A 13,011-nucleotide genomic window follows, 5' to 3' on the forward strand; every position below is an offset into this window, starting at 1 on the left:
AGGCATCACAGACTTAACAGATGTGCTATGAGACACCAAAGCATAAAGGACACCAGAGGTGCAGCCGCAGGGGAATCTTTTCCTCACATCATCATCAACATGGGATGCTTATAGTCCAAATTGATTCTCTGCTAAATATATGACCCCTATTATCAAAAACACACAAAGATCGTGTGGCTCTAAGAAGTAATTGATAGCGCAACAAAATTGGCAGTAACATTTTTGGCAGAAATAATATTGACTCTAGACTAGATCACGCTGTGCTCATTTAGTGTGAGCAGGAGGAGACAGATTATCAGTGAATCAATGAGTAGAGCTCAGTAGAGGAATGACCTGTTTGTACAAGCTAATGGCTCCTAGTGCAGCGCCAGAGCATGTAATGGTTCCTAATAATGTTTTCTCACCGTTTACGATCTCTGACTCTCTCCTCTCTCTCTGTGAGACTCTCTCAGCAAGGAATGTCTTTTTCACAGGTAGTATCACTTTTGCTTCTTCAAATCAGTGTATTCCTCACGTGATATTCCCTTTAACCAATAGTTCAAGTTATTGAATTGTATGGTTTGATTATCACTGTGCATCGTTAGCTTGCATGAGAACCAGGAAGTATGTGTTTGTGTTCATCAATGTCATATAAATAGAAGCAGACTCAAAGCAACTGGTTGTGGAAAGTCTTTAGCAAACCACCATTTTTAAATCCGGTGTTTACATAGGCAAGGCAAGGCCATTTTATTTATATGGCACTTTTCAGCACGTGGCGATTCAACATATACTGTACATACTGTACATACTGTACATTTTGGTCCATCTACCACCAATATTCAATAAAGTAAATGAGTACCTTCTAATGTCAATAGCATCATGCAAGTACTGAATGATGTAGAGATGTGCATGTGAATGTTTGGGTGATATTCGTGAGCACAAAACATATGCATGTTAATCTTTTTGTATATGTCATATCCTATTGTATATTTCTTTAAAATATCAAGGTTGTGGGGCTATATTAAAATGATAATGAGAGTGTACATGTACATTTAGCATGCAGAGAACTTAATGGAATCTCAGACATTGGTGTCAGATCTAGAAGTGGAATGAATTATTCAGACGTGAGCATCTTCTGAACACACTGGAAGCATGCGTCTCAACGGAGATAAAAGATTGTTCAATCTTATGATAAATCTTGTGATGCTGTTGAAAAGATGGCTTTTCAAATGCAAACAACACAAGCAGCAAGTGGCCTTTGAATTCCATCGCTACATCAGAAATGTTTCCATAAAGTGAACAAAGAATCTTTCCTTGTTATTTTGCAGCCTACAGTCAAGAATGAGTGAGATATTTGTTAAATAAAGACATGAACTGATGTCATATTTTTGAGTGTGTTATTATGTAACATGGCTTGATACTGCTCAGAGGATTTTTGTTAAAATTAAGGATAGCAGCTTTTCTTTTCCTAAGAGACACGATTTATTTCATGGTAATTTGCATCATAACAGGTTTTACCTCCCTGTTGATTAACACTGTTATCATATGATGACATTATGCTTCACAGCCATACCCCAAACTGTTTCTTAATTAGCTTACTTCTGTGTTGCTAAGCAATCTCAACTGTGCCAGAAGATATTAAAGCCAGAAAATGATCATATTTAATTGTTGAATCCATTATATCCATAGATAATTTTGGCTAAGAAATATAAAAAAAAGATGGAAGCTAAAAAGCATTTATGTTGTGCTTGGAATTGGATATCTTAAAAGGAATTGATACATTTAGGCTGAAAATTAAACAGGATTTGAAAACTCTATCCTAAAAAGAGACTGGTCGGATCTAACCCTGAATTGGCCCATTTCCATGTACAGATTTAACCCTGAAGGAATCAGTGTTATCATCAGGTTTTCCATGTCATGTTATTTGTCCAGTAAGAACCAGACAATTGGTCTCAGTTCAGGCAATTCCAAGCTGTTCAAGTGTGTCAGCCCCATTTTCACCCTGATTTGGCACTTGGTGAGCAGCATAGTGATCAATCCCTTCACCTAAGAATGGACACTGACAGCCATAACCAGAGACATAAGAGCTATAGCGGTACTTGCAGCACTGTTTCCATGGCAACAGGCCGTGAGGGGGGGCATCATCATGGGCTGTTGGTGGTTTGGTGCAATGGTTCAGTTTACTTGGTTGCTCTGCCCTCCGAGAGACACAGAAATTGGCTAGTTCTCAATCCAAAAGAAGATTTTAGATGTAAAGATGGGGAATGCAGCTGATCTGACAATTGAAAGCCTGGGCTAATCACATGGAGTTTGCAAAAACACATGGGATTTATTGGACAAAGACATTATCAGAAAGTAACATGTAACATGCAATTAATTTAGTGTTGGAAAAAACCTGTGCCTGTGGTCTATTTGTAATACACTTAATGGAAGGTGATGGTCAAAATGTTTGGATTTAAAAAAATAATAAAGGATATATAGAATCAAATTTGGTAGAGGAAAATTACACCAATGTCTGGATCATTCTGTTGCCGTGTATCCATCAACATACTGAGCCGCAGCGTCCCCAGTGCAAAATACACATCTAGCCTCACAGATTCTATCTGATAAATTATTACTGACACCCTTACAGTCAGTAACATGAGATACAGTAGCTTACTGTCCCTAGGTGCATACTGTATGTTCAATATAACCTGAGCCAATAGAACGCTGCACTGAAGGATGGACTCAGGTGGATTTGACTAATATAGAGGTTACACAGAGACTGGACCTGGATTTAACAGTTAACTGAACATCCCTCTTACTTTTTGCTAAGCTAAAGTTTACTTGGATACATAGGAGATCTCTGGAGCCGGTCTAGTCTGGCATTGCTATGGTGATTAATTGGCTTCTGAACAGGCGTATTGCCAGAGCATTTTCTAAACATGCATTATGCAGTACATGTAAGTACACCCAAACAGATGAATCCTTGCACTAAAGCACACACACAAACAAACACACACCTTAGCCCTGCCCCCCTGAGTCTATTTATAGAGCTCTCACACTAATGTCACATTTCTACTGTATGGTAAGGAAAAGCACTTCTCAGTTTGACTAGCTCTTTTTTTGGTGTTATAGTAGAAAAAGTTGTGGCCAGTACCTGATACCTGGTACTTCTTTGGTTGTCTAACATTTGGGTTCCAAGCAGTGTATGCTCAGTTGGAAAGAATCATCACTGGAGTTGTTACTCTAAAAAGACACAATGGAAACCTTCAATTTATTATTTACTCAACCCATATTTAAAAAAAAGACTTCCCACAAATCTACGCCCTCCTCTGCGTAATACGCTTTGCCATACACTAAGCCATACACTTCTGCTATACAATTTTAGGAAGTGCATGTTCTGATGTCTGGATGCCGAGTAAAGGAATCAGCAAGTGTCATGGTTTCCTTGGCCTTTATCTTTTTGTCTTTCCTGGCAGCTCCGTCTTCAGTATCCTCCTCCCAAAAACATCTCTCTTTAGAACATGTCTAAACCATCTCCATCTTGTCAAATATACTTCCTAATCATTTCCATCCTCATAACTCACAACAAAAATCTAATCATCTTTAACGTTGCCATTTGAAGCTCTTCCTCCTCTCTTATTGTCAGTGCCACAACATACTCATCACCATGCAGTCAATATACAATTGTACTCTTGCACACACAAATAACAACGTGCCACCATCCTATAATTGAGTGTTACTCTCGATTTGAAAACAGAATTTGTCAACATTATATATTTTTTTCCTCCAAGAATGTTAGAATTTTAAGGAAGCTTTTGGTAATCTTTTGATTATTTATCAAACTGCAAAAAAAATGGACTCTGGGTAAAAACAGCTGCATGGTTTCTTCCTATTCATTCACATTTGTGTTAGGCTAAATCATTTAAAATGAACAAATATATAACATTTACTGTAGAAGTCTGATAGAGACTATGTGACCAGTATTTTGCAATTTTGTGTTTTCCATGTGATTTAAATTTCAATAATGATGAGAAAAAAAAACATCATTCCCCAGTGCATTGTGGCTAAATGAAACAATAGAGTGACAAAGCACTAAGCATTGCAAAGTGGTCCAAACCTTTCAAATGTAAATTCAATTTATTGTCTACAAATAAAGGAATCATATTTCCACCGCTCTGGGGCTGAAGCACCAGCAATACAAACATCCCAGTGCTAAAATAAAGGCAACCGTAATGTGCACTTTGGCTGTTATGCAATGTATATTCAACAATCGACAGGTGTTGTTCGATGAAAAGATTTCATATTGTATTTATATTCAGCCGTTAGTACTAGTGATTAGAGAATTCAAAATGTCAAGTCGCCTGGCATTTGGCCGAGAGTTATTTCTCTAAAGTCAATACTAACTACTTCAATTTGTGCTTTAGGGTGGCAAGTCAAATACCCTAAATAACATTGACATCCAACAGTAAAAAAACAGATAGGACTCAACAGAGAGGTCAACAATTGTTCAAACGTGTGTCTTGATTTGATGTGAATGTCAATTGAAATTGTCTTCGCCCAGTAAAGCAGTAATGTCAAATGGAGGTGGAAGCTGTTTGTATGTTTATCTTCCTCTCTCCAAACTAAACCCTTTTTATAGGAGCATCCTCCCACGAGCCTCAGCAGGTTTAGCAGGTGTTAACCTCTCTCAGGGAGGCGCCCTCCTAAGGCAACACACAGTCTAGCAGAGCAACACTTCTGATTCCCTGAGCAGCTTCCAGTCTGCCAATCACGTAGGTGGAGATGATGGACAGGTAGATGATTCCCTCTTAAGCCCTGAGCGATATTACTTGCTGCTGCTGTTCAGGAAACTGTCCTTGCAGAAAGTTCAAAAGGCGACTTCAAAACAACTTGTTCATTAGATTACTTTTTATCCACTTTGTTATCTCTTTTTTGTTGTTGTAGTGCTTCTGCCTAGATGCATATCCATCTGCATAGATTAACCATGCACTTCCTTCTGCTTTATCAACCACTACTAGATGGACGGAATACAGCTGTAGATGCTTCATGGTTTCAAACCAGATAGTGTGTGTGTTGTGCTTGCCCCAAGGTTTCCCTTGCATTCACATTAACAGTTAACTGGTAAGCAATTGTTATTTTTATAAAAAGGTATGCCTCCATGTAACCATTAAAGGCACATTTTTGCTTTAGGGCCTCTTGTTACATTAGCTGTAGCTGTAGACGTTTATCATATTATATTGTAAAGCACTCAAGCACACAATTTGTATGACTGTCTGTATAGATCTCGTACACATTTCTTCTATCTATAATCTTCTTATATCTTCTTAAATCGTCCAACATTACTATTGTAAGGGAAACTTCTGTAGCAATGGAGAGTCAGGACTCAGAGAGACACGAGGAAAGTTGGAGCTTTGTTGTCAAACACTGGTGGTTTATTACGAGTATCGGCCGGAGGATTCACATCACAAGTCACAGCAGCAAGAGGTTCTGGCTGCACGGGAGAGTTGCCACGTCAATTCTGAAGAGCCTCTCTCTCTGTAGACCTTTTAACTAGTTTACAGAGAGTTAATCAACATATTGGGGGAAGATAACGTAAACATCTGGGAACACTGGAGATAGCCCCAGCATCTGGAGACACTGAATCACTTTAGGCTCGAAGCCAGCGTTCTCACAATCATAAACCATTTGTGACCGAGAGTTGCCCGGTCATAAACTGGGAATATCAACATATAGCTGCATCAGCACATTCCTTAAGGGAGATAACAGAGTCAGGGTTGGTCATAAACGTCAAAGGGCAAAATGGTTTGATACCTAGGAGTAAGGGTGAATTATTCTCTAACAACTATTTGTATGTAACAGGAATCTTGACACCCATTGTATCTAACTTTTTGCTACCTGCTTTTAAATAAACCTTTATTCTCCCAAATTAGATGTGTGTGTTCAGTTATAAAAAAGTAACCTGATTTGGCCTTCACACTATCTCAGCTCCCTGTCTTGTTGTTGTATGAAAAGTGCAGTGATGATGGTTAGTAATTGTGAGAGGACATTCTTAGCTAGAAATGTGCTGCAAAAACCTGCTGCAAAAGGTAAGACAAACCAGTGCAGTGCTCATAATTTGTAAGCTGATCTCATGTCAGCATATAAGGAATACCATTACCACCACAATGCAGCTGTAGAGCTTTTACAAGATCTCGATTCATGGCTTTATTAGATGTGAATTAAGATATTGGTTCTCAATTGCTTGTCTTCCTGTATGTCCTGTGTTTTGATACACTAACATATTAAATATATAAGGTATTTAGGCCTTAACTTAGCCAGCTTATGGTCTAACAGTTAAAAAACATATATAGTTACTGCAGTCCACTCACTATACGTAACCCCCCCCCCTCCACACACACACACACACACACACACACACACACACACACACACACACACACACACACACACACACACACACACACACACACACACACACACACACACACACACACACACACACACACACACACACACACACACACACACACACACACACACACACACACACACACACACACACACACACACACACACACACACACACACACACACACACACGCACAGCCAATAGACAGAAACATCTGATTTCATATAACAGTTGTTATTTGTCACCATCTAATCGAGTATAAGTTCATGAACCTACATGCTTTTTGATCAACCTGAGGTCAAACAGAAATTAATTAATAAATCTACTGCATAGATTTTCTGCATTCATAAAGCAAGCTAGAGAGAGAGACAGAGAGTGATATCTAATATCTAATTCTATCTCATCCAATTATCTGGTAACACGGAATAGGATGAGCCTCTGCAGTTATTTTTAGCATCATTCACACATTATTTGATATTCAGGCTTGCAGAGAGGTTTGTGACTATGCTCCCATTCAGTTAAAGCTGAGCCTTTTAAAGTTGATGCTTTTGTGGCTGAGAATAACTGCCTACTTTTTTTAATTAGCAGACCTCACCTTCCACCCCAACTCATTTTGCAAACCAAATAACATTTATTGCACAGTTGGGTATATGCAGGTTGGATTGTTGTACAGAGAGAGTTAAAGTTGTGGGGAATGATTCAGGGGTGTGAGGTGCTGTCTTGGCCAGTTGACAACCCTGCATTGTCCATGTTACATTAGAGCACTTCTGGCTGTACTGCCACTATAGCAGCGGGTCTAACAGTGCACAGGTTGCACCATTACTGCCCTTTCTTACATGTTGTGGGATAAACAGCTGTACATATGCCAGAGACTTTAACTTTTAAAGGTTACTGTATCCCTGCATTACAATTGTCATGTCACACATTATCATCATACTTAGTTTCACCAAATATGAATTAGTATGAGAAAACATTTATTTTCGTTCATTGTTTACAGCAGGGGTGGGGAACCTTTTTCCTCTCAAGGGCCATTTCAATTTTTACAAAATCCTTCGAGGGCCGTACAAATTATTGAACTCAACGTCTGCTTAAAAAACTAAAATCAAATCCCATTCATTTCGCCTTTCTTTCATGTTGTGCAAAGAAAAAGCAACGTCTTAATCCAGATATTTGACCATGACCCGCTTATTCATGCACAGAAAGATATGGACACAAGATGTGTGCAAATGTATTTAGTTTCATATCTATGTGGACATGATTTAAGTGGTTTAAGTGGGGGGGAGGATGTTTTTTTAAATGTTGAAGTTAAAAGCATCAATCTGGTGCACTTTGAGACTGTACGCAGATTTTTTTCTTTATGGATATTTTACAAATCACTCCCCTTTTAAACTGTATTCTTGTTTATTAATAACAACTTTGTTTTACTGTCATATTAGTATTGTATACCTGTTTACTTTATTCTCTTATTTTTCTATAACTATAATGATCATATAAAGATGTGCCTTTACCTCACTGGTTGGAGAAAAAGCTTCTTATATTCGTTAGCATAGCTAGCTAACCAGATGCTAATAACAACAAAGTTATTAACTGTATGATCAGTATGACAGATGAACAGATCGCCACTGGGCTTTCAACTAAAGACACAGCCACGCAAAAACTGCGGCATGTGTACGGCTCCTTATGGGTACTGCAATTTGTGAAGTCCCGGCCCGGAGCCGCGTTCTGGTGCTCTCCGTTAGAACTACACTCCTGTCAGACGAGACATATACCACGTGATGACACGTTAGGCTCGTGTTGTGTTCAAGGACCCTGAACTTGGCCAGGAAAAACAAGCTTGTTTAATTATTTTGCGGTTTAGATTTCTTGAATTTTTTTCTTTTTTGCGTGTGTTTATAAATTACCTCGAGGGCCGTACCAAATGGTCTCGCGGGCCGTATACGGCCCGGAGGCCGAAGGTTCCCCACCCCTGGTTTACAGGGTCATCATATTTCCATGGAAACTCTTAAAAGGAATTTGATGGATAAAGTCTAACATTAAGTCAGAATTCTGAAAACATCAGTCTAACTGCCTTATCTTTAACGTTTTAAATCATAGTAGGCTATAACTATAATAAACTACTAAAAACAACTTAAAACACTTTGTTATTTCAGTAAACTAGTAGCTTACTACCGATAATATCTATTGACACAGGAGTTGCACTTATATTGTCTTACTGTGTTTTGTTCCTTAACTTGCTAAAATGTATTTTACAATAACCAATAACTTCATGAGGTTGATGCTCCCACTGTCTTCATGTGGCACTGCACAGTATGCTATGCGTGTAGCATCCCTAATTCTCAGAGAGAAAAGTATGTCTTTGTATGCCTGTACGAGGAAGGCAGATAAAAGGCAACAAACATTCGGCCACCAGAAGAAGCTGAGCTCAGCGCTGTATTTCTGTGCTTTCCTCTCTGCAGGCCGAGCAAGCGACAAAAACCAAGGGAGGAAGAGAGACTTTTTCTCTTAGCTCAGCAACAAAGCCAAAGAATAGCAGGCTGTTACCTGGAGCTATAATCATATAACATTATAGGTATAGTGGAAGGCTCCTATGCTAAGTAGCAATGGGGTTAAGTATAATATCTTTGTAAATCAACTATCCATACAGCCATGATCCCAGAGATCGTTACACAACTCCGAGACATCTCCTAGAGGAGCACAATCTGATGTTACATGCTGACCAGTTTGATGAAGGCAATATAGTTAGGACGCACAATAAATTCTTCTTTTCAGGTTTAAAGGTAGATTAAACAGTGATTTCACAGTCAAATTGAATAAATGTTCACTGACAAAGAAAAAAGGCTTTGGGCATTTTTTCCTTTGTCGAAGAGAGACTGAATTAATGTTTTAACTGCATTAAAAATAAGTCATACAGTCCAGTCCAGTTTAACCTCATGTAATGAGTAAGCCATTGTTCATTAAACCATATTACCTAAGTCAAATTAAGGGAATAATTATAAAACACAGGGTAATAACTCGGCAAGAGTGGGAGTGAATGCACTTGGGACGCTGATAAACTCTATCAATATAATCAATATCTTTAATCTTCTCTCCGTCGCAACTGGATTGTGTTTACCCCCACCCCCTCTCGGCCCCACAGTCATTGCAATTATAAAGTATTTATTTGCTCACATGGGACCCTTGCTGTTTATCTCCTTGTGTGGCATCAGTGTATTATGCAGAATTGTGAGTCTTGTGTTTCCTTTTTTTTCACTTCAAAGTGTCGTCTTGTAAATAGAGCTATGACAGATTTGGAAGAGTTCTCTAATGAAGACAATGACATACAGTAGATAAGGGTCGGGAGTGGGTTGAGCTGATAAACAGGCCAACAGGTTAGTTAAGGAAACATGTTGTGTACATTTGTGTGTGGGTGTAGTTAGCAAAATCCCCTGAAAGCAGTGTGACTAGTGAGGTTTCCCCTATTATGTATAATATAATGTCCCCTATTTAAACCTCCCCAGTTGACTGGTATGGTCAAAAGACACTCCGACTAGCTTCCTGGTGAACATTTTGTCTTACACTAATTCAAAAGTACAGTCAGGGACATTCCTAGTTCACTAGTGAGCATTTTTGCTTGCAATAGTATAACTATTGGAGGGAACTGTTGTCTGGTACAGGATATTTAATAAATAGTAAAATAGCCTTCCATAGCGATGCGTCATTTCAAGATATGTACTATCTGTCATGATTCAAAATGCACAATCTCCATTTGTCTGTGTCATGTGTAAGTTTGTGTTATCCAAGCTGTGCCTCACCTGCCCACCAGGCCCCTGTGGGGAGCTTCCTGCTTCTCTGCACCTGCGTCCCATCAGCTGATTACCCCTGTGACCCACTTCCTGCCTGCACAGCTGTCCCTCACTGTCTCATTATGGTACCTGTGACTATATACAGCCGCCTCTCTCCAGAGGGACTTGACTAAGTTATAATTTTCTGCTGATTTCCCTGAGCTATGTTTATCTTATACGGTCCACCTTAGAGAATGTTCCATCACAATGTCAAAGTTTCGAGTCCCTCTTGAATTCCGCCTTAATGATATATTTACAACAAGGTGTAAAGCTATGCTAGACATGTCTTCTAATGAGTTCAACTACTAAAAGATTGACGATGTATAATATACTGTAACCAGTAAGCTGATGTATTTAATAGGATCATGATGCACCTCTTTTTTCAGAATTTGATTTCAATATGTTTCAATATTGAAATAATTGCCAATTTGTTGATTTCTGTAACATTTGCAGAAACATTAAATTAAAGACACTTTGTGAAATGTAGTATTTTCTCCAAGACTTGTAAACTGCATAATACCAAGATGTTTTCATACCAAGGGTATTACAATGTGACATATGTAGTTCTTGAATACTGTTGGAGCAGTGTGAATGATGAATGTATGGCCTACATCCTAACATGGGAAACATCTGTTGGCTATATAGTGTGAATCTGTCTCAGTGTTTAACTGTATTTTTTTCCCTCTTACAGTCTTTCCTTCTTATCCCCTCCCCCCACAAATGAACACATTACTGCCATCACTAAATTACTCTGTTCTTCATATACACTGCACAACCTTTCCCACTTTCTCTCATACACACATACCAACATAATATTGAATTAGCTATGCCTCTGTGTCTTTTGTTTTTTGAGACCCGTTGTTCAAACCCTGAAGGCCTTATTTTAGCCAACGAGAGAAGAGGCAGAGAAAGAGCAATTGAGAGGAGACACAATTCCAACCCATCCTCCTCCCCTTCACTACACAGCTCCTAGACGAACCCCAGTTTGTTTAAATCAAAGAATGCTGAGAGGCTTGGGCAGCAGATGTGAGATTTTGTGGAAAATAGCGAGTAATGAATCTCTTGAAGACTCGAGTCACATATGTACTGTTATCGTCTGCCTGTGGCTGATGGATCCATTTGTCATAGCAGTGCTTCCTATTCTCCCGCTTATGTCTGCACTTAAAAAAGCCATTTGGAAAAACATTTCAATGCCTTTCACTATTGTGAGCCGGTATTCGTCCCATTTAGAGGCTGTTCATCTTTCTATACCAAAATGATTTATACTCACACATTCTCTGATTAACTACCAAATACAATTGTTGATGATCCGCTCTGTGTTGAACATATTGAAACCAGAGTGAACATCTTTGATATCTCAATCTCCAGGATTTACTCAGTGTGAAACACATGTTAAGAGATCATTTACACCAAAGCACCAAAGCCCTGTAACAAATTAATTGGTTTCTGCAGCAGCAAAGGCAAGTTTTTTTTATTGAGATGATCTGCTCAAAACAGCAATGCCAGACAGAAACGGAAAGCATGAAAAAAAAAAACAAGACCCATAAAAAAAAATACATGTCATTACAGATGGTCTTCCCCCATAGGAATTCAATCAGAATTTATAATGATAAACCAAAGGAACTGTCCCATTTTCATTCATAAAGACACATATAACAAATGAAAAAGAGGTCACCAAAGTATATTTAAATGTTGTGTGTAAGTGTTGTGTTAAGTAAAATGTAAACTCTGAGCTGTATAAATATAATTTTATTTTACAATGTTAGTTTTTCGGTTTCTGTACAACACTGAACTCAACCAAATGTTGGTGGAGGTAAAAAAAAAAACGGAATTTTTACAAATAAAGATTTGTGGGTGTTACAAACTGCATGCTTTGTCATGTGCATCACATATTTGTGTACACACTTGAGTCTTTGAGCAGAGGGTCTTTAATCTCGCAGAACAGTTGGTCTGTTTTGAGTCCTGATACTGGCTGATATCACTGCAGCCTTTGGCAAACTGAACAATCAGATTCTGCTCTTTGTGCGAGCAGAAATGGGTATCAATGGTTTCACTTCTCTATCATCGCTGCCTCTGACAAGTGAGAATGAAACACTGTTGGCAGCCTCATACACTGGTGTCCCACATAGTTCAGTGGAGGGACCCCCCTTCTCTCACAGAATCTCTTGCTGATGTAATCATGTCTCATGGGTTTCCCTCCAAATGCGGATGTCACTCAGTCTATGTTTCTCTCCCTCTGAAACGTATTACAATGTCTGCATGACTACTTGGATGATGGCCATGCAATTTTTGTTCATTTCAGCCAGGACTGAGTCACTTCTCATCCCAAGAGAGAAGGAAGTTACGGTCTCCTAAATGTAAGGGTGGTTGCATTCATTGGCTGTAGATTGTAAATAAACTATTGTAACTCCAGAATTAATGATTTTGTGTCTGATAGAAATTCATAAAGGAAATTCTCAATTCTCCTATAGCTCATTAGGATCACTCATCCCAATTAACCAGAGCGAGGAGAAGTGGCAGACAACACTAAGCTTAAGAGCTCATTTAAATGCAGTCTATGCAGTACCTGTACACATTGTTCATATGGACCTTATTTCACCTTAAGGGCATTGCCCTAATGTTGTTGATCTGTTGTGCCATCAGCTGGTAATCATGAAGAGAAGGGGAGAGTTATTGAATATAGAAAAAAATTAGGGACGTACGAAGCAGTGAAAGAAGACAGAAAGGAGGGTCAAGGGAAAATAATAATACAATAAAAAATCATGAGGAGCTTGAGTAGAAAAAGCCGGGGAAAAATTGGCATGGAGGAGAGAGGAA

Source organism: Notothenia rossii (assembly GCF_949606895.1).
Source record: "Notothenia rossii genome assembly, chromosome: 2".
NCBI lineage: Eukaryota > Metazoa > Chordata > Actinopteri > Perciformes > Nototheniidae > Notothenia > Notothenia rossii.